Source organism: Mobula birostris, chromosome 4, assembly GCF_030028105.1.
Source record: "Mobula birostris isolate sMobBir1 chromosome 4, sMobBir1.hap1, whole genome shotgun sequence".
NCBI classification, from domain to species: domain Eukaryota; kingdom Metazoa; phylum Chordata; class Chondrichthyes; order Myliobatiformes; family Myliobatidae; genus Mobula; species Mobula birostris.
The window spans coordinates 2028649-2052498 of NC_092373.1; the positions used below are offsets into that span (position 1 = coordinate 2028649).

The following is a 23850-nucleotide window of genomic DNA, read 5'->3' on the forward strand; positions in this document are numbered from 1 at the left end:
GCAGTTGTAACCGCTCCTCTCTGTTCGCTGTCGCACCTCGGCCGCGACGTCCCGCCCCGAAGCAAACCAGGAACAAGGAAACGGGCAGATTGAGGAACAAAACAACCAGACCTGCGCTGTTCCCGTCCCGTCGTCCCGTCCTCCCGTCCTCCCGTCCCCCGGCTCTCCACCTGCACTCTCCGGCACTTCCACGACAGGTACAGCGGTCGGGACCCCTGGGCAGACGCACCTGCGGTACACGGAACAGGCGCACCGGTCGAACTCGCCCGAAGACTGTTCGACAGTTGGCGTACCCTCCCTGCTCTGAATCTCGGGATCCTGAAGTCTGACCGGGATGCAGGCGAGTCCCCCCGACGCCGGGGCTGAACCCACCTGCGCCGGGTGGGACCGAACAGAAGGCGGCCCCGAACCCGGGACCCGCTGCTGTCCCACGAGAGTCCAGGCTCAGGAAGTTCTTCGTGCTCCGGGTACAGTAATCGGAATTCAAAGTCTGGCTGACCTAGGTCAAGGCCAGGGGTGATCTGGGTGAGGGTCACCGGGTCAGGAGTGATCTGGGCGAGGGTCACGGTGTCAGGGGTGATCTGGGTAGCAATGACCCGGGGCGGGGTTAAGGTACAAGGAGTGTTTGATGGCTCTGGGCCTGTACACTCTGGCGTTTCAAAGAATGAGAGGGGTCTCAGTGAATACTGAAAGGCCTGGATAGAGTGGATGTGGAGAGGATGTTTCCTATAGGGGTTTCCTAGGAGCAGAGGGCACAGCCTCAGAATAGAGGGACGTCCATTTAGAACAGGGATGAGGAGGAATTTCTTTAGCCAGAGTGTGGTGAATTTGTCTAATTCGCTGCCACAGGGGGGCTATGAAGGGCAAATCATTCAGTATATTTAAAGTGGAAGGTGGTGGGTTCTTGATTAGTCAGGGTGTCAAAGTTTACAGGGAGAAGGCAGGAAAATGGGGCTGAGAGGGATAATAAATCAGCCATGAAGGACTGGTGAAGCAGACTGGATGGGTCAAATGGCCTAATTCTGCTCCTGGGTTTTATGTTCTTAGGATCAGGGGTGATCGGGGTCAAGGTCCAAATATTCCTAGGTCAGGGGCGATCTGGGTCAGGGTTCAAGGTGTGCCGAGGTCAGGAGTGATCTGGGTCAGGGTTCAAGTTGTGCCGAGGTCAGGGGTAATGTGGGTCAGGGTCCAATTATGCTGAGGTCAGGGGTGATCGGGGTCAGGGTCCGAGGTGTGCCTAGTTCAAGGGTGATCGGGGTCAGGGTACAATTATACCTAGGTCAAGGGTGATTAAGGTCAGGGTTCAAGGTGTGCTGATGTCAAGGGTGATCTGGGTTAGGGTCAGAGGTGACCTGAGCAGTGAGCATTGCGGAGATTCGGTGAGAGGGTTAGAGGGAGGGTGCTAGTGGGGAGCTGCAGATCATTAACATGAGATTCGGCAGATGCTGGAAATCCAGAGCCACACACAAAATGCTGAATGAACTCCACAGGTCAGGGAGCATCTGTGGAAATTAACAAACAATTGACATTTTGTGCTGAGACCCTTCATCAGGTCTGGGAAGGAAGGTGGAAGATTCCAGAATAAGGAGGTTGGGGGTGGGGAAGGAAGACAGGTGGTGGTTGGGGGGAATAACGAATCTGGGAGGTGATAGGTGGGAAAGGTAATGGGCTGGAGAAGAAGGAATCTGATAGGAGACAGGAGTGGACTGTGGGAGAAAGGGAAGGAGGAGGGGCATAAGTGAAAGATGATAGGGAGGTGAGGAGAGTTACGAGGCCAGAGAGGGAGTTGTATCTGGGCAGAAGGCTTGATGAGAGCAGATGTGGAGTTGAGGGTTACTCTGGGGGTGACAGGAACATTTCTGCACTGTGGGACATTTGTTCCCTGTGGCAGGGATCTGGAGAGAGCATTGGCCAAGAGGGGCATGTTGGACCAGTGGCTTCACTATCACCACATGGGAAAATGGCAGATGGAGTTTAACTCGGCCAAATGTGAAGGGTTGCACCTTGGAAGGGCAAATACAAAGAGATGATACACTGTTAAAGGTAAGATCTTTAAGAGTGTTGAAGAGCAGAGGGATCTAGGGGTCCCAGTTCATGGCTGTCTGAAACTGACTACTGTACACAGTTGGAAGGGTGGTTCAGAAGGCATATGACAAGCTTCCCTTTTTCAGTCAAGGCATTGAGTTCAAAGCTCTGGAAGTTATGTTGCAGCTTTATAAAACTCTAGTTTGGCTGCATCTGGAGTAATCTGTTCAGTTCTGGTTGCCCCATTATAGGAAGGATGTCGAGGCTTTGGAGAGGGTGCAGAAGAGGTTTTCCAGGATGCTGCCTGGATTAGAGGGCGTGTGCTGCAACAAGAACACCCAGGTCAACTTCTGACACACCCTCTTTCTCAATCTCTCTGTCTCGATCTCCGGAGACATTTTATCCACTGATAACTGTTGTAAACTTGCTGATTCTCATAGCTACCTGGACTATACCTCTTCTCACCTGTCACTTGTAAAAATGCCATCCCTTTTTGTTTAATCTACTCAATCCAAATATCCGGACCTGCCTCTCGGTTTTTTTTGCACTACCTTACTTTACATTTTTCTATTTTCTATGTATAATTTATAATTTAATTTTTTTAATATTTACTAATTTTTTCTATTTTTAATATTTAATCCAGGGAGTGGGAAGCGCAGAATCAAATATCACTGTGATGATTGTACGTTCTAGTATCAATTGTTTGGTGACAATAAAGTATATATATACTGTAACTGATTTACTTGTTGATTATGATTATTTTTATTTTATTATTATATTTTCTCTCTGCTAGATTATGTATTGCATTGAATTGCTGCTGCTAAGTTAACAAATTTCACGTCACCTGCGGTGATAATTAACCTGATTCTGATTCTCTCAATTTCTCTGTCTTCGATACATCTGCGCTTAGGGTGAAGGTCTTCATTCCAAAACTAATGAGTTGTCCTTCTTCAAAGAAAGGGGCTGTCCTTCACTATCAACACTGCCTTCACCCACATCTCTTCCATTTCATCCACACTTACCCACATCCCATAGGGTTCCTCTTGTTCTCACCTACCATCCCACCAGCCTCCGCATCCAGCACGTAGTTCTCTGTAACTTCCACCATCTCCAATGGGATCCCACCTCCAAGCACACCTTCCCTCTTCCCACCCTCTCACCCCCTCACTTTCCAGCGGGATCGCTCCATACGTGACTCCCTTGTCCACTTGTCCCTCCTCACTGATCTCCGTCCTGGCATTTATCCCCGTCCTGGCGCTTATCCTTGCAAGCTCAACAAATGCTACATCTGCCCCTACACCACCTCCCTCACTACCATTCAGGGCCCCAAAGAGCCCTTGCAGGTGAGGTGACACTTCACCAGTGAGTCTGTTGGGGTGTTTGGAGCTCCTGTGTGGCCTCCTGTATATCGGTGAGACCGAAACGTAGATTGGGAGACCGCTTCACCGAATACCTACGCTCTGTCCACCAGAACAAGCAGGATCTCCCAGTGGCCACCCATTTTAATTCCACATCCCATTTCCATTCCAATATGTCTATCCACGGCCTCCTCTACTGTAAAGATAAAGCCACACTCAGGCTGGAGGAACAACACCTTATATTCCGTCTGGAAAGCCCCCAACCTGATGGCACGAACATTGATTTCTCCAGCTTACAGTAATGGCCACCCCCACCCCCTCACCATAACCCATCCCATTGTCCCTCTCTCATCTTTCTCCTTACCTGCCCATCGCCTCCCTCTGGTGTTCCCCCCTTTTCTTTCTTCCATGTCCTTTTTTCCTCTCCTATCAGATTCCCTCTTCTTTCAGCTTTTCATCTCCTTCACCAGTCGACTTCCCAGCTCTTTACTTCACCCCTCCCCGTTTCACCTACAAGTTACTACCTTCTCCTTCTGTCTCCCCTCCCCCTACCTTCTCATCTTTCTTCTTGAGTCTTGACGAAGGGTTTCGGCCTTACATCGACTGTACTTATTTCCACTGATGCTGCCTGGCCTGCTGGGTTCCTCCAGCATGTTGTGTGTGTTGCTTGGATTTCCAGCACCTGCAGATTCTCTCTTGTTTGTGACAAGAGGTTAGACTTGGTCTGTTCTCTCCGGAGCAGCAGAGATTGAGGGGAGATCTGATCGAAGTTCATAAGGTTACGAGAGGCAGGGATACAGTGGGCAGACAACATCTTTTTTCTAGGGATGAAATGTCTTATATCAGAGGTTTTCAAAGGAGATGTGAGGGGCAAGTGTTTTTTTTTACACAGTGGTGGGTGCCTGGGGTGGTGGTAGGAGCCGGTACATCAAGGACATTAAAAATTCGCTTAGCTAGGCTCACCAATGCAAAGAAAATGGAAGGAATGGACACTTTGTTGGCAGAAGGGATGCGTTTGGTTGGCCATTTGTTTACTAATTTAACTGGTCGGCACAACGTTGCTGATCCTGTGATAGTCATAGTCATACGTTATTGATCCCAGGGGAAATTGGAAAGTGATGTACTGTTCTGTATTTTATGTCCTCTGAGAGAACCAGAGAGAACCTTGAAACATAGAAAACCTACAGCACAATACAGGCCCTTCAGCCCACAGAGTTGTGCCGAACATGTCCTTACCTTAGAGCTACCTAGGCTTACTCATAGCCCTTGATATTTCTAAGCTCCATGTATCCATGCAGGAGTCTCTTCAGACCCTATCATTTCCGCCACCACCACCGTCACCAGCAGCCCATTCCACGCACTCACCACTCTCTGTGTAAAAGGAACTTACCCCTGACATCTCCTCTGTTCCTACTTCCAAGCATCCTAAAACTATGCCCTCTAGCGATAGCCATTTTATCCCTAGAAAAAAGCATCTGACTATCCACACGATCAATGCCTCTCAACATCTTACACACCTCTGTCAGGTCACCTCTCATCCTCCGTTGCTCCAAGGAGAAAAGGCCGAGTTCACTCAACCTATTCTCATAAGGCATGCTCCCCAATCCAGACAACATCCTTGTAAATCTCCTCTGCACCCTCTCTATGGTTTCCACATCCTTCCTGTAGTGAGATGACCAGAATTGAGCAGAGTACTCCAAGTGGGGTCTGACCAGGACCTATATAGCTGCAACGTTACCTCTAGGCTCTTAAACTCAATCCCATGATTGATGAAGGCCAATGCATCGTTTACCTTCTTAACCACAGAGTCAACCTGCACAGCAGTTTTTAATGTCCTATGGACTCAGACCCCAAGATCCCTCTGATCCTCCACCCTGCCAAGAGTCTTGCCATTAATGCTATATTCTGCCATCATATTTAACTGACCAAAATGAACTACCTCACACTTATCTGGGTTGAACTCCATCTGCCACTTCTCAACCCAGTTTTACATCTTATCGATGTCCCGCTGTAACCTCTGACAGCTCTCCACACTATCCACAACATCCCCAACCTTTGTGTCATCAGCAGATTTACTGACCGATCCCTCCATTTCCTCATCCAGGTCACTTATAAAAATTGCAAAGAGTAGGGGTCCCAGAACAGATCCCTGAGGCACACCACTGGTCACCGACCTCCATGCAAAATGTGACCCGTCTACAACCATGCTGTCTTCTGTGTGCAAGCCAGTTCTGGATCCACAAAGCAATGTCACCTTGGATCCCATGCCTCCTTGCTTTCTCAAGAAGCCTTGAATGGAGTACCTTATCAAATGCCTTGCTGAAATCCATATACACTACATCTACTGCTCTACCTTCATCAATGTGTTTAGTCATATCCTCAAAAAATTCAATCAGGCTCATAAGGCACGACCTGCCTTTGATAAAGCCATACTGACTCCTCCTAATCATATTATGCTTCTCCAAATGTTCAAAAATGCTGCCTCTCTGGATCTTCTCCATCAACTTACCAACCACTGAAGTAAGACTCACTGGTCTATAATTTCCTGGGCTATCTCTACTCCCTTTCTTGAATAATGGAACAACATCCACAACCATCCAGTCCTCCAGAACCTCTTCCATCCCCATTGATGATGCAAACATCATTGCCAGAGGCTCAGCAATCTCCTCCCTCGCTTCCCACAGTAGCCTGGGGTACATCCTGCCCGGTCCTGGTGACTTATCCAACTTGATGCTTTCCAAAAGCTCCAGCACATCCTCTTCCTTAATAGCTACTTGCTCAAGCTTATCAGTCTGCTGCAAGTCATCACTACAAGCACTTAAGATCCTTTTCCGTAGTGAATACTAAGCAAAGTATTCATTAAGTACCTCTGCCATCTCCTCCGGTTCCATACACACTTATCCGCTGTCACACTTTATTGGTCCTATTCGCTCATGTCTTATCCTCTTGCTCTTCACATACTTGTAGAATGCCTTGGGGTTTTCCTTAATCCTGTCCACCAAGGCCTTCTCATGGCCCCTTCTGGCTCTCCTAATTTCTGCTAGCCTTATAATCTTCTAGATCTCTATCATCACCTTTTATTTGAACCTTTTGTAAGCTCTTCTTTTCTTCTTTACTAGATTTACAACAGCCTTTGTACACCATGGTTCCTGTACCTACCATCCTTTCCCTGTCTTATTGGAATGTACCTACGCAGAACCCCACGCACGTATCCCCCGAACATTCGCCACATGTCTTCCGTACGTTTCCCTGAGAACATCTCTTTCCAATTTATGCTTCCAAAATCCTGCCTGATAGCCTCATATTTCCCCTTACTCCAATTTAACATTTCCCTAACTTGTCTGTTCCTATCCCTCTCCAATGCTGTGGTCAAGGAGATGAAATTGTGATCCTTGGTGAAACTTGCTAAGTTCTCGGCTACAATAAGCGTCTCAATATAGGGAGAGAGATTGTCTGCCTGAGACACAAGGATTGGGGGTCATGAGGGGCGGTAGGCTCAGGTCTGAAATCAACACTTTCATCACTGAGAGTGGGCTGAATCTTCAGAAATCTTTCCCAGGATGGAAGTGGCTAATACCAGGGAGCACCGTGGTGGTGTGGCAGTTAGCGCAACGCCACTGCGGCTTGGAGTGTTGGAGTTCGGAGTTCAATTCCAGTGACCTCTGTAAGAAAGTTTGTACATTCTCCCCATAAACACATGGGTTCCCTTTGTCTGGTCCCATTTCTTCCCACAGGTCAAACGTTCTGGTTAGTAGGTTACTTAGTCATCGTAAATTATTCCCTGATTCGGCTAGGATTAAATTGATGGGTTGCTGTCTTGTACGGTTCAGAGGGCTGGAAGAGCCTGTTACAAGCTGTATTGCCAAATAAAATTTATAAGTAATTTCAAGATAATTGTGGGAAAGTTTAGGAGGGATGTTTGAGGTAGGTTCCTTACACAGAGAGTGGTGGGTGTGTGGAACGTGATGCTGTGGGTGGTGGTGGAGGAGGCAGATATACCAGGGACATTTAAGGGACCCTTAGGTGGGCACATGAATGATAGAAAAATGGAGGGCCATGTGGGAGGGATCCATCTTAGAGAAAATTAAAAAAGTCAGCATTGTGGGCCGAAGGGCCTGTACTGTTCTATATTCCATGTTCAGGCTAGAGGGTGGCTGAGTTCATTCAAAAGAAATATCAAATGCCCTGGATATGGATATATAGCACTGGGGTTCGTCAGCTGTGTACCTTTGCATCATGTATCTGAAACTCTTAAGAGCAGAGCCCAGGGTAGTAACAAGATCATCAGACGCGAAGGCAGAATTAGGCCTTTCAGCCATCATCTGGTCTGCCATTCCATCATGGCTGATTTATTATCCTTCTCAACCCCATTCTCTTATCCTCTCCCTGTAACCTTTGGTGCCCTGATTAATCAAGAACCTGTTAAGCTCTGCCTTAAATGTATCCAGTGATTTGGCTTCTACTGCCGTCTCTAGCAAAGAATTTCACAGATCCACCACCCTCTAGCTGAAAATATTCCTTCTCATCCCTGCTCAAAATGGATGTTCCTCTAGTCTAATCTGCAATGTGCCCTCTGGTCCTAGACTCACCCACGATGGGAAACGTCCTTTCTATTACCACCATAAGACATGGGAGCAGAATTGGCCGTTTAGCCCATCGAATCTGCTCTGCTATTTAATCATGGCTAATCCTTTTTTCTCCTCTTCAACCCCACTCCTTGGTGTTCTCCTCTTAACCTTGTGTCCAATCAAGAACCTATCAAGCTCTGCCTTAAATGCACCCTACAACCTGGCCCCTACAGCTGCCTGTGGTGATAAATTCCACAAATTCACCACTCTATGATTAAAGAAATTTGTCCGCATCTCTTTTGAAAGGGCGCCCCTCTATCCTGAGGCTGTGTCCTCTTGTCCTAGACTCCCCCACCATGGGAAACATCCTTTCCACGTCTACTCTGTCTACGCCTTTCAGAGCCATCACAAGCTTCTCATATGTTAACCCTTTCATACCTGGAATCATCCTTGGTCAGAAGACGTGGAGGCCTACTCCATTGCTGTATGTGAAAGATAACCTGGAGGTTACCTGATATACCCTCACTTCCCTTAATATACATAAATCTACAACTTGGTTCATTCAGAAAGTCAGGAGGCATGGAATTCAAGGGAACGTCCGTGTTGATTCAGAAATGACTTGCCCAGAGAAGATAGAAGTTGTTTGTACCCAGAGTGTATTCTGTCTGAATGTCAGTGACTAGTGGCGTTACACAGGAATCTGTTCTGGGATCCCTGCTGTTTGTGATTTTTATAAATGACTTGGATGAAAAAGCGGAGGGCGGGTTAGTAAGTTTGCAGATGATGGTTGTGTGGACAGTGTGGAAGGTTGCCGTGGGTTACAACAGGACATTGACAGAATGCAGAGCTGAGAAGTGGCAGATGGAGTTCAATCCAGAAAAGTGTGGATTAATTCACTGTGGAAGGCTGCAGCTGAAGTCAGAGTGCAGGGTTAATGGCAGGATTCTTAATGGTGTGGAGGAACAGAGGGGTCTTGGGGTTCAAGTCCATATCTCCCTCAAGGTTGCTGTGCATGTTGATAGAGTAGTTGAGAAGGTGTATGGCGTGTTGGCCTTCATTAGTCTGGGGCTGAGTTCCAGAGGCGGGAGGTAATGTTGTAGCTCTATAACACACAGGTCAAACCACACTTAAGCTGTGATTGCCTCATATAGGAAGGATGTGGAAGGTTTAGAGAGAGTGCCGAGGAGATTTACCAGGAGACTGTCTGGATTAGAGAGCATACACATATGAGGATAGGTTCAGGAGGGACTTTTCTCTTTGGAGTGAAGGAGGAGATAGAGGTGTACAAGATGATAAGAGGCATAGATCGAGTGGACAGTGGGTACTTTTTCTCAGGGTGGAAATGGCTAATATGAGAGGACATAATTTTAAAGTGATTGGAGGAGAGTATAGGGGGATATCAGAGGTGAGTTCTGCACACAGAGACTGGTGGGTGCCTGCCAGGGTGGTGGTAGAGGCACATTCATTAGGGGCATTTCAGAGACCCTTAGATAGGCAAATGGATGGTTATGAAGATGCAAGGGTTAGATTCACCTTGGAGTAGGTAACAATTGTCACAACATCGTGGGCCAAAGGGCCTGTACTGTACTGTTACATTCTATGTAACAATCGTCCCCTATGGCTTTTCTTCTCAGGTTTATCGAGTGCCATTGTGTATGCTCATCAGAAGTCAGATCAACTGGACTGTCGCTGACAGCCACTCCTGGGATCTACCTGTGCACAGAATAGTGACCTGACTTGTTCACAGTGTAGAATGCAGGCCATCTGGCAAAACAGGCCTCCCTCCCTAAGCCATTCACTAACGTTGGTGCACTCTTCTCTTTCTTCCAGCCTGGAATGCTTGAGCAGGCCTTGGCTGATATCCAGGCCCAGATAGACCCACAGACAGATGGACCAATACAAAGCAATTGGCTGCTGACAGAGTGAGTGCTGACACATCACACACATGGTCTGTGTATCATTTCTCACCCCACCTCACTGAACAGCTGTCTGCCGCAAGACAAGAGTTCAGTCCAGCGTGCGGTGGGCACTTCAACAACATACCCTCTGTTTGTGGTCTCTACTCCAACCCTGACCCCTGATGCTGTCTATGTGGAGTCTGCATACTCTCCCCATGACCGGGTGTTCCAGTCCCCTCCCACATTCCAGTGGTGTGCAGGTTACTAGGTTAGCCAGCTGCTGGAAATTGTCCATAAATTGCAAATGGCTGATGGGAGCATCTCGGTCAGGTGAACAGCCTGGTACGTGGTGCATCTCTGTGAGAATGTCATCGTGACTGATCTGCCCCCAGACTCACCTTCAGAGTGGGAAACAGCTCCTTCCCTCAGACTGTGAGACTAATGACTACCCTGCCACCACCGAGGTGTTGTCACTCAGACAGTGAACTGTTTGCTGTTTACCTGAGCTGTGCACTGCACTACATGCATTTTGAATTATATTTTATGAAGTTGTTTGTGGTAATATTGTCTATTGTGCTGTATGTGATAGGTGGTTTGTGGGTACACTTTGTTTCGTGGTCTGGATGAACATTGTTTCATTTGGTTGTATAAAGAAAATGGTGGCTACATCCCAGTTCTACCCAGCTGTGTCATGGTCCCAAAGGAACAGCACCAGGCATCCCTGACACGGGCTGATGGTAGGATGCTGAATACTGTGATGGACTGACCTGTATCCACCATTTTCCATAGACATTATCACTCTTGCATTACTGTTTCCGTATCAGGCCGTCTTCTAGTCAGTCAGGGTACTCTCCACTGTGCACCCACAGATGTTTGGATTATGAGAACACTCAGTCCTCTTTTATTGTCATTTAGAAATGCATACATGCATTAAGAAATGATATAGTGTTTCTCCGGAGTGAAAACAGGACAAACCAAAGACAACACTGACAGAACCACATAATTATAACATACAGTTACAGCAGTGCAAAGCAATACCATAATTTGATGAAGAACAAACCATGGGCACGGTAAGAATAGTCTCAAAGTCCCCGAGTCGATCGACTCCCGAGTCCCTGATAGCAGGCGGCAAAAGGGAGAAACTCCCTGCCATAAAGCTCCAGGCACCGTCAACTTGCTGATGCCTTGGAAGCAGCCGACACTGAGTCTGTCCGTCCGAAAACTTCGAGCTTCTGGCCAGCCCCTCCGATACAGCCTCCCGAGTGCCATCCTCTGCCGAGCGCCTTCGACCTAGCCCCGGCCGCTGAAACAAGCAAAGCCCAGGTTTCGGGGCCTTCTGCTCCAGAGATTCCGGTTACCACTCAGTAGCAGCGACAGCGAAGCGGGCACTTCAGAAGTTTTCCAGGTGTTCCTCCGTACTCTCACGTCCATCTCCATCAAATCAGGAATTGTGCACAGTCCCCTACTTGAGAGATAACAGATATTCATCACCGGAGAGGCCGCACATGCTGCTGTTGCGGCATCATCTTCTCCTCCTCCCTTTTGAAAACTCCTTTTTCAGTGTTTTGATGATGTGCTGAATCTTTAAGAAAGGTTTACCTTCTTGGTGATGGCACTTGCACCAAGCTGCTCCCGGGACAGATGCTCTGATGTGGTAATGCTGACAAATTTAAAGTTGCTGACATTATCTCCTCATGAGGACTGGCTTAGGGACCTCCAATTTGCTCCTCCTACTCAATAATCAACTCTTCGCATTTCCTGACGTTGAGTGAATCGTAAGTCCACCAGTCATAGGAGAAGAATTAGGCCATTCAGCCCATGGAGTCTGCACCACTATTCTATCATGTCTGTCTTATAATCCTTCTCAACCCCATTGTCCTGCCTTCTCCCTGTAACCTTTAGCATCCTAATCATGAGCCTATCAAGCTCTGCTTTGAACAAACCCAATGACGTGATTTCCACAGATTTACCACCCTCTAGCCAAAGGAATTCCTCCTCATCTCTGTTCTAAGTGGATGCCCCTCAATTCTGAGGCTGTGGAGAAAGTCACCTAATGCCACTGCAGGTAGACGCGATACTTGCTCACACCTGCCCTTGTGTCTGATTGCACCACCAGCCTGGCATCACCTCCCACTCCCTGTGAAAAAGAAATACTCATCTTGTACTTCTTTTTGAAACTTCCCCCTTCTCACGTTAAGCTCAGGCTGTGAGACTAATGACTGCCCTGCCACCACTGAGGTCTCGTCACGAGGACAGTGAACTGGGTAACAGCTCCTTCCCTCAGACTGTCAGACTAATGACTACCCTGCCACCACCGAGGTCTCCTCACTAGGACGGTGAACTGACATTTCCACCCCAGGAAATGGACTACATCTCTACCTCTGACAATGTCAGACAGATCTCCCGTCACCCTTTGATGCTCCAGAGAGAACATCCCAGCCTCTCCTTGGAGCTAGGCAGCATCCGGGTGAACCTCTTCTGCATCCTCTCCGAGGCCTCCACATCATTCCCGTAATAGAGTGATTGGAACTGCACACAATACTCCAGGTGTGGCCTGAGCTGAGCTTTAATGACCTGCAACATGACTTCTACTTGACAACCCAGCTGATAAAAGCTGTACGTCTTTTCTACTTGTGTGACCTTTTCAGGCAGCTATGGACCTGCACAAAAATGCCCCACTCCACATCATTGGTCTTGCACTCAGAGACTCGAGCTACATTCTGATTTTTTGTGTGATTGTGTGTTTTCTGCCATTATAATTATACATGTTATACGTGCCTTGTACCGTGTGTGACTGTTGGTACTGTGTTTTGCACCTTGACATAACTGTTTTGTTTGGCTATATTCATGTATGCTTCAATGACTATGAAGCTTAAACTTGAAACACACATCGCTGACATTCCTCGGAGAAACTCGCGTCCTTGATGTCCCTTAGAGCAAGAACCTGGGGTACAGTCCTGTTAGTACAAGGGGTACGGTCCAGTCGTTGCCGATACCTGGGGTGCAGTTCTGTCGTTGTCTATACCTGGGGTACGGTCCCGTCATTGTCGATCCCAGGGATACAGTCCCGTCGTTGTCTGTACCTGGGGTACAGTCCTATCGTTGTCTGCACCTGGGGTACGGTCCCGTCGTTGTCTGTACCTGGGATACAGTCCCTTCATTGTCTGTACCTGGGGTACGGTCCCGTCGTTGTCTGTACCTGGGGTACAGTTCCGTCATTGTCTGTACCTGGGGTACAGTCCTGTCATTGCTGATACCTGGTGTCGTTGCAGGGTGGATCACTGGAACAACGAGAAGGAGCGCATTGTGATGATCACTGAAAAGTCACTGGTCATCTGTAAGTACGATTTTGTGATGCTGAATTTCCAATGGTGTCGCAAGGTTCCCCTCAACTACATAGACAAGATCTGTTACGGCCAGCTCACCTTTCCAGAATACTCCATCAGCAGGTAAGCTTCATCTTCAGGACTGTTTTATGTCATTTCCATTGCACAAGTGTAAAGGAAAATGAAATAACTGTTATTCTGGATCCGATACAGCATAAAAAACACAGTAAGATAAAGAACAGAATAATAAAAGCACAATAAATATAAACACATAAGATAGCTTCTTTTCATAGATTGTCCATAAAGTGACACTAGGCACAGGAGTGACTGACAGGAAATGATAAAGTAGTGGTGTTTGGGGGTGTGGAGGGGTGGGTTAGTGGGTGGAGGTGTTGATCAGTCTTACTGCTGGGGGAAAGTAATTGTTTTTGAGTCTGATGGTCCTGGTGTGGATGCTACATAGTCTCCTCCCTGATGGGAGTGAGACAAACAGTCCATGAACAGGGTAGGTGGGATCCTTCATGATATTACTGGCCCTTTTCTATAAGACCGTAAGACATAGGAGCAGAATTAGGCCATTTGGCCGATCGAGTCTGTTCCACCATTTTATCATGGCTGATCCAGTTCCCTCTCAGCCCCAATCTCCTGCCTTCTGCCCATAACAATTGACATCTTGACTAATCAAGGAACTATCAACCTCCGCTTTAAATATACCCAATGACTTGCCCTCCACAGCCGCCTGTGGCAATGAATTCTACAGATTCACCCCCCTCTGGCTAAAGAAATTCTTCCTCATCTCCGTTCTAAATGGACATCCCTCTATTCTGAGGGTATGTCCTTTGGTCATAGACTATCCCACTATAGGAAACATCCCGTCCTCATCCACTCCATATAGGCCTTTCAACAATCAGTAGGTTCCAATGAGATCCCCTGTTGTTCTTCAAAATTCCAGCAAGTACAAGCCTAGAACTAGAATTGCTGCTCGTACATTAACCCTTTCAATCCTGGAATGATTCTTGTGAACTTCCTCTGGACACTCTCCAATGCTAGCACATCTTAGGTAGGGGGCCGAACCTGCTCACAATACTCCAAGTCAGGCCTCAGGAGTGCCTTATAAAGCCTCAACATTACGTCCTTGCTTTTATATTCTGGTCCTCTTGAAATGAATGCTAACATTGCATTTGCCTTCCTCACCAAGACTCAACCTGCAAATTAACCTTCAGGAAATTTTGCACAAGCCCTCCCAAGTCCCTTTACACCTCAGAATTTTTTAATTTGCTCTCCATTTCGAAAATAGTGTACACTTTTATTTCTTCTACTAAAGTGCATGAACATACACTTCCCAACACAGTACTCCATCTGTCATTTCTTTGCCTATTCTCCTACCACCCAGGGCATGCCTTTTTCTCACTGTTACCGTCAGGCAGGAGGTACAGAAGCCTGAAGTCGCACACTCAGCGATTCAGGAACAGCTTCTTCCCCTCTGCCATCCGATTTCTAATGGACATCGAATCCATGAACACCAGCTCACTACTTTTTTTTTTGTAAATTTCTGTTTTTTTGGTACTATTTATCTGTTTAATATACATGTATATTAATGTAATTCAGTTTTTTGTTTGGTTGTCATGTATTGCATCGTACTGCTGCAGCAAAGTTAATAAATTTCACGACATACCCTGGTGATATTAAACCTGATTCTCATTCCTCCTCCACTTCCTCGGAACCGCCTCCCCCTCCACCTATATTTGTATCACCCGCAAACCCATCAATTTTGGCATCCAGATCGTTGATGTATAGCGTAACCAGAAACCGCTCTAGCACTGACCCCTGTGGAACACCGCTAGTCACTGGCACCCATCCAGAAAAGGCTCCCTTTATTCCCACTCTTTGCCTCCTGCCAGTCAGCCATTCTAGTATCTTTCCTGTAATACCATGGGCTCGTAGTTTGTTAAGCAGCCTCACCTTGTCAAAGGCCCTCTGAAAATCCAAGTACACAACATTAAGCAATTCCCCTTTGTCTATCCTGCTTGTTATTTCTGTAAAGAATTTCAACTGATTTGTCAGGCAAGATTTCTCCTTTAGAAACCATCCTATTTTATCATGTGTCTCCAGGTACCCTGAAATCTCGTCCTTAACAATGGACTCCCAACGTCATCCCAACTAATGAGGTCAGACTAAATGGCCTGTAATTTTCTTTATTCTGCTCTCCCTTGTTGAAAATTGAGTGACATTTGCAATTTTCCAGTCTCTGGAACCATGCCAGAATCTAGTGATCATAATTAGTGCCTCCACAAACTACACAAACTCTTCAGCCACATCTTTTTGGACAACCTTACACCTTAATAAGCGGGGGACAAGCATTCTGGCAGGCAGGTTTGCCTCTGCATCACGGGTGTGTTTAAACTAAGTAGTGGGGGAAGGGGATGAACTAGAAATATAAGGATGGAGATGAAGGGAAAGTGAGAATAAGAAAAGTTAAGAAAGACAGCAGAATCAACGGAGCAGAAAGCTCAAGAAGGGATTGTACAGTATGGCCAAGTGAAATAGGAATTGATATGGGAGGTGAGGGGAGTAATGAATTAAAAGCATTATATATGAATGCACGGAGTATAAGAAATAAAGTAGATGAGCTCGAGGCACAGTTGGAAATTGGTAAGTATGATGTTGTGGGAATAACAGAGACATGGCTTCAAGTGGACAGGGCCTGGGAAGTGAATATTCAAGGGTATACGTCCTATCAAAAGGACAGACTGATGGGCAGAGGGGGTGGGGTGGCTGTGTTGGTGAGGAATGATATTCAGTCCCTTGCGAGGGGGGGACATAGAATCAGGAGACGTAGAGTCAGTATGGATAGAACTGAGAAATTCTAAGGATAGAAAGACCCTAATGGGAGTTATCTACAGGACCCCAAACAGTAGTCTGGATGTAGGGTGTAAGTTGAATCAAGAGTTAAAATTGGCATGTCACAAAGGTAATGCTACAGTTGTTATGGGGGATTTCACCATGCAGGTAGACTGGAGGAATCAGGTTTGTACTGGACCCCAAGAAAGGGGTTTGTGGAGTCTCTCAGGGATGGATTCTTTGAACAGCTTGTACTGGAGCCTACCAGAGAGAACGCAATTCTAGATTTAGTGTTGTGCAATGAACCGGATTTGATCAGGGACCTCGAGGTAAAGGAGCCATTAGGACAGAGTGACCATAATATGATAAATTTTAATCTACAAATTGAGAGGGAGAAGGGAAACTCAGAAGTGTCAGTATTACAGTTGAATAAAGGGAACTATGGTGCTATGAGGGAGGAGTTGGCCAAAGTTCAATGGAACAATACCCTAGCAGAGATGACAGTGGAACAACAATGGCAAGTGTTTCTGGGAATAATGCGGAAAGTGCAGGATCAGTTCGTTCCAAAGAGGAAGAAAGATCCTAAGGGGAGTAAGGGGAGGCCGTGGCTGACAAGGGAAGTAATGGACAGTATAAAAATAAAAGAGAAGAAGTATAACATAGCAAAGACGAGTGGGAAGCCGGAGGATTGGGAAACTTTTAAAGAGCAACAGAAGGTAACTAAAAAGGCAATACGTGGAGAAAAATGAGGTACGAAGGTAAACTAACCAAGAATATAAAGGAGGATAGTAAAAGCTTCTTTAGGTATGTGAAAAGGAAAAAAATAGTTAAGACCAAAATTGGGCCCTTGAAGACAGAAGCGGGTGAGTTTATTATGGGGAACAAGGAAATGGCAGATGAGTTGAACAGGTACTTTGGATCTGTCTTCACTAGGGAAGACACAAACAATCTCTCAGATGTAATAGTGGCCAAAGGACCTAGGGTAATGGAAGAATTGAAGGAAATTTATATTAGGCAGGAAATGGTGTTGGATAGGCTGTTGTGTCTGAATGCTGATAAGTCCCCGGGACCTGATGGTCTGCATCCCAGGGTACTTAAGGAGGTGGCTTTAGAAATTGTGGACGCATTGGTAATCATTTTCCAATGTTCTATAGATTCAGGATCAGTCCCTGTGGATTGGAGGGTGGCTAATGTCCCTCTCTTCAAGAAGGGAGGAAGAGAGAAAACAGGGAATTATAGACCGGTTAGCCTGACGTCAGTGGTGGGAAAGATGTGGGACTCAATTATAAAAGATGAAATTATGACACATCTGGATAGCAGTAACAGGATTGGTCCGAGTCAGCATGGATTTACGAAGGGGAAATCGTGCTTGACTAATCTTCTGGAATTTTTTGAGGATGTAACTATGAAAATGGACAAGGGAGAGCCAGTGGATGTAGTGTACCTGGACTTTCAGAAAGCCTTTGATAAAGTCCCACATAGGAGATTAATGGGCAAAATTAGGGCACATGGTATTGGGGGCAGAGTACTGACATGGATTGAAAATTGGCTGGCTGACAGAAAACAAAGAGTAGCGATTAATGGGTCCCTTTCAGAATGGCAGGTGGTGACCAGTGGGGTACCACAGGGTTCAGTGCTGGGACCACAGCTGTTTACAATATATATTAATGATTTAGATGAGGGAATTAAAAGTAACATTAGCAAATTTGCCGATGACACAAAGCTGGGTGGCAGTGTGAAATGTGAGGAGTATGTTATGAGAATGTAGGGTGACTTGGACAGGCTGGGTGAGTGGGCAGATGCATGGCAGATGCAGTTTAATGTTGATAAATGTGAGGTTATCCACTTTGGTTGTAAGAACAGGAAGGCACATTATTATCTAAATGGAGTCAAGTTAGGAAAAGAGGAAGCATAATGAGATCTGGGTGTTCTTGTACATCAGTCACTGAAAGCAAGCATGCAAGTACAGCAGGCAGTGAAGAAAGCTAATAGCATGCTGGCCTTCATAACAAGGGGAATTGAGTATAGGAGCAAAGAGGTCCTTCTGCAGCTGTACAGGGCCCTGGTGAGACCACACCTGGAGTACTGTGTGCAGTTTTGGTCTCCAAATTTGAGGTAGGACATTCTTGCTATTGAGGGAGTGCAGCGTAGGTTCACAAGGTTAATTCCCGGGATGGCAGGACTGTCATATGTTGAAAGATTGGAGCGACTGGGCTTGTATACTCTGGAATTTAGAAGGCTAAGAGGGGATCTTATTGAAACATGTAAGATTATTAAGGGATTGGACACGCTGGAGGCAGGAAGCATGTTCCCTCTGATGGGTGAGTCCAGAACCAGAGGCCACAGTTTAAGAATAAGGGGTAGGCCATTTAGAATGCAGTTGAGGAAAAACTTTTTCACCCAGAGAGTGGTGGATATATGGAATGCTCTGCCCCAGAAGGTTGTGGAGGCCAAGTCTCTGGATGCTTTCAAGAAAGAGATGGATAGAGCTCTTAAAGATAGTGGAATCAAAGGTTATGGGGATAAGGCAGGAACTGGATACTGATTGTGGATGATCAGCCATGATCACAGTGAATGGCAGTGCTGGCTCGAAGGGCCGAATGGCCTACTCCTGCACCTATTGTCTAATACAAAATAAATATATCCAGATGCTGTTTATTGACAGTTAGCTCAGTGACTAACACATTCATTCCTACGATTCTGATCAAAAAGCTCCAAAATCTGGGCCTCTGTAGCTTCCTTGACTTCCTCACCAGAAGACCACATGTGTGGATCAGAAATAACATCTCCACCTCGCTGACTGAAGCACCTCAGGAATGTGTGCTTAGCCCACTGCTCTACTCTCTCTTCACCCCTGACTGTGTGGCTAGGCACAGCTCAAATGCCATCTATAAATTTGCTGACCATACAACTGTTGTTGACAGAATTTCAGATGGTGATGAGAAGGCATAGTGAGGTATCAGCTAGTTATAAACAAAATATACTTAGAATGGTGTCGCATCAACGTCAGTAAAACCAAAGAACTGACTGAGAACTTCAGAAAGGGTAAGATGACACCATAGAGAGCATTCTGACTGGCTGCACCACTGTCTGGTATAGGGGGTTGGGGGCTACTACACAGGATCAAAGAAAGCTGCAGAGACTTGTAAACTTAGTCATCTCCATCATGGGCACTAGCCTCCGTAGTATCCAGAACGTCTGCAAGGAGCGATGCCTCAAAGTTGGCATCCATCATTAAGGACCCCCATCATCCAGAACATGTCCTCTTCTCATTGCTACCATCAGAAAGGAGGTACAGGAGCTTGAAGGCACACACTCAGTGATTCAGGAACAGCTTCTTCCCCTAGGTCATCAAATTTCTGAATGAACCCATGAACTACGTCACTACTTTTTTATTTCTATTTTTGCACTACTTAATTTAACTATACTGTATATGTGAGCAACACACATCAAAGTTGCGGGTGAACGCAGCAGGCCAAGCAGCATCTCTAGGAAGAGGTACAGTCGACGTTTCAGGCCGAGACCCTTCGTCAGGACTAACTGAAGGAAGAGTGAGTAAGAGATTTGAAAGTGGGAGGGGGAGGGGGAGATCCAAAATGATAGGAGAAGACAGGAGGGGGAGGGATGGAGCCAAGAGCTGGACAGGTGACAGGCAAAAGGGGATACGGGGAAACGTCGACTGCACCTCTTCCTGGAGATGCTGCCTGGTCTGCTGCGTTCACCAGCAACTTTGATGTGTGTTGCTTGAATTTCCAGCATCTGCAGAATTCCTGTTGTTTGCTGTATATGTGTGTGTGTGTGTGGGCCTTGTGATTCACAGTTTTTTTTCTATTATTATGTATTGGAATGTACTGCTGCTGCAAATTTCGAATAACGAATTTTATGACATATGCTGGTGATATTAAACCTGATTCTGATTGACTTCTAACCCTGGGTGTAGCCCATCTGATCCAGATAATTCATCTCGGTTCAAACCTTTCAGTTTATCAAGCAACTTCTCTCTCGTAATGGCAACTTCACTCACTTCTGTATCCCCTGGCACTCTCTAACTTCCGGCATACTGCTAGTGTCTTCCACAGTGAGGACAGACTGACACAAAATACTTACTCAATTTGTCCCCCATTACTACCTCTCCAGCATCATCACCTGCAGGCCAATATCTACTCTCACCTCTCTTTTATTCTTTATGGTATCATCTTTGATATTATTGGCTAGTTTAATGTCATATTTCATGTTTTCTTTCGTTATGGCTTTTTTAATTGCCTGCTGTTGTTACTTCTTCCTTGGGCTGTATCTTTCACAGAAACATAGAAAACCTACAGCACAATACAAGCCCTTCAGCCCACAGAGTTGTGCCGAACATGTCCCTACCTTAGAAATTACTAGGCTTACCTATAGCCCTCTATTTTTCTAAGCTCCATGTACCTATCCAAAAGTCTCTTAAATGACCCTATCGTAGCTACCTCCACCACCGTTGTCAGCAGCCCATTCCATGCACTCACCACTCTCTGAGTCAAAAAAACTTACCTCTGACATCTCCTCTGTACCTACTCCCCAGCACCTTAAACCTGTGTCCTCTTGTGGCAACCATTTCAGCCCTGGGAAAAAGCCTCCGACTATCCACATGATCAATGCCTCTCATCATCTTATACACCTCTATCAGGTCACCTCTCATCCTCCGTCGCTCCAAGGAGAAAAGGTCGAGTTCACTCAACCTGTTTTCATAAGGCATGCTCCCCATTCCAGGCAACATCCTTATAAATCTCCTCTGCACCCTTTCCATGGCTTCCACATTCTTCCTGTAGTGAGGCGACCAGAACTGAGCACAGTACTCCAAGTTGGGTCTGACCAGGGTTCTATATAGCTGCAATATTACCACTCAGATCCTAAATTCAATTCCACGATTGATGAAGGCCAATACACCGTATGCCTTCTTAACCACAGAGTCAACCTGCACAGCTGCTTTGAGCATGCTGTGGACTCAGACCCCAAGATCCCTCTGATCCTCCACACTGTTAAGAGTGTTATCATTAATACTATATTCTGCCATCATATTTGACCTACCAAATTGAACCACTTCACACTTATCTGGGTTGAACTCCATCTGCCACTTCTCAGCCCAGTTTTCCATCCTATCGATGTCGCACTGTCACCTCTGACAGGCCTCCACACTATCCACAACACCCCCACCTTTGTGTCATCAGCAAATTTACTAACCCATCCCTCCACTTCCTCATCCAGGTTATTTATAAAAATCACGAAGAGTAAGGGTCCCAGAACAGATCCCTGAGGCAAACCACTGGTCTCTGACCTCCATGCAAAATATGACCCGTCTACAACCACTCTTTCCCTTCTGTGGGCGAGCCAGTTCTGGATACACAAAGCAGTGTCCCCTTGGATCCCATGCCTCCTTACTTCCTTAATAAGCCTTGCATGGGATACCTTATCAAATGCCTTGCTGAAATCCATATACACTACATCTACTGACTTCCTTCATCAATGTGTTTAGTCACATCCTCAAAAAATTCAATCAGGCTCGTAAGGTATGACCTGCCCTTGACAAAGCCATGCTGACTATTCCTAATCCTATTATACCTCTCCAAATGGTCATAAATCCTGCCTCTCAGGATCTTCTCTATCAACTTACCAACCACTGAGGGTAAGACTCACTTGTCTATAATTTCCTGGGCTATCTCTACTCCCTTTCTTCAATAAGGGAACAAAATCTACAGAACCGCTCCCATCCCCATTGATGATGCAAAGATCATCGCCAGAGGCTCAGCAATTTCCTTTCTTGCCACCCACAGTAGCCTGGGGTACATCTCGTCCGGTCCCAGCGACTTATCCAACTTGATGCTTTCCAAAAGCTCCAGCACATCCTCTTTCTTAATATCTACATGCTCAAGCTTTTCAGTCCACTGCAAGTCATCACTACAATCACCAAGATCCTTTTCCATAGTGAATACTGAAGTAAAGTATTCATTAAGTACCTCTGCTATTTCCTCCGGCACCATACACACTTTCCCACTGCCACACTTGATAGGTCCTATTATTTCACGTCTTATCCTCTTGCTCTACACATACTTGTAGAATGCCTTGGGGTTTTCCTTAATCCTGTCCACCAAGGCCTTCTCAAGGCCCCTTCTGGATCTCCTAATTTCCTTCTTAAGCTCCTTCCTATTAGCCTTATAATCTTCTAGATCTCTAACATTACCTAGCTCTCTGAACCTTTTGTAAGCTTTTCTTTTCTTCTTGACTAGATTTATTACAGCCTTTGTACACCACAGTTCCTGTACCCTACCATAACTTCCGTCTCATTGAAACATACCTATGCAGAATTCCACACAAATACGCCCCGAATATTTGCCACATTTCTTCCATACTTTTCCCTGAGAACATCTGTTTCCAATTTAAGCTTCCAATTTCCTGCCTGATAGCCTGATAGCCCCTTACTCCAATTAAACGCTTTTATAACTTGTCTGTTTTTATCTCTCTCCAATGCTATTGTAAAGGAGATAGAATTATGATCACTATCTCCAAAATGCTCTCCCACTGAGAGATCTGACACCTGACCAGGTTCATTTCCCAATACCAAATCAAGTACAGCCTCTCCTCTTGTAGGCTTATCTACATATTGTGTCAAGAAACCTTCCTGAACACACTTAACAAACTCCACCCCACCTAAACCCCTTGCTCTAGGGAGATGCCAATCAATATTTGGGAAATTACGACAAGTCTGTTATTGTTACACCTTTCCAGGATCTGTTTCCCTATCTGCTCCTCGATATCCCTGTTACTATTGGGCAGCCTATAAAAAACACCCAGTAAAGTTATTAACCCCTTCCTGTTCCTAACCTCCACTCACAGTGTCTCCGTAGACAACCCTTCCATGGCGTCCACCTTTTCTTTAGCCGTGACACTATCTCTGATCTACAGTGCCACACCCCCATCTCGTTTGCCTCCCTCCCTGTCCTTTCTGAAACATCTAAAACCCGGCACTTGAAGTAACCATTCCTGTCCCTGAGCCATCCAAGTCTCTGTAATGGCCACCACATCATATCTCCCAAGTACTGATCCATGCTCTAAGTTTATCTGCTTTGTTGACAACACTCTTTGCGTTAAAATAGACACATCTCAAACCTTTGGTCTGAGCATGTCCCTCCTCTATCACCTGCCTGTCCTCCTTCACACACTGCCTCCAAGCTTTCTCTATTTTTAAGCCAACCTCCTCTTCCCCAGTCTCTTCAATTCGGTTCCCACCCCCAACAATTCTAGTTTAAGCTCCCCCCAGTAGCCTTAGCAAACCTCTCCGCCAGGATATCAGTCCCCCTGCGATTCAAGTGTAACCCGTCCTTTTTGTACAGGTCAAACCTGCCCCAAAAGAGGTCCCAATGATCCAGAAATCTGAACCCCTGCCCCCTGCTCCAATCCTTCAGCCACACATTTATCCTCCACCTCACTCTATTCCTATACTCACTGTTGCGTGGCATGGGCAGTAATTCCGAGATTACTACCTTTGAGGTCCTGCTTCTCAACTTCCTTCCTAACTCCCTGTAGTCTGTTTTCAGGACCTCTTCCCTTTTCCTACCTATGTCATTGGTACCAATATGTACCACAACCTCTGGCTGTTCACCTGCCCACTCCAGGATATCGTGGACGTGATCAGAAATATCCCCCGACCCTGGCACCTGGGAGGCAAACTGCCATCTGAGTTTCTTTCCTGTGTCCACAGAATCGCCTATCTGACCTCCTAACTATCGAGTTCCCTATCACTACTGCCTTCCTCTTCCTTTCCCTACCCTTCTGAGCTACAGGGCCGGACTCTGTGCCGGAG

The 23850-nt window shown here is 46.3% G+C and overlaps 1 pseudogene; it reads left to right on the top strand.

Moving 5' to 3' along the window:
* The window catches only part of LOC140196954 (tumor protein p63-regulated gene 1-like protein), an 80432-nt pseudogene that overhangs the window by 17780 nt on the left and 38802 nt on the right, over window positions 1-23850 (top strand).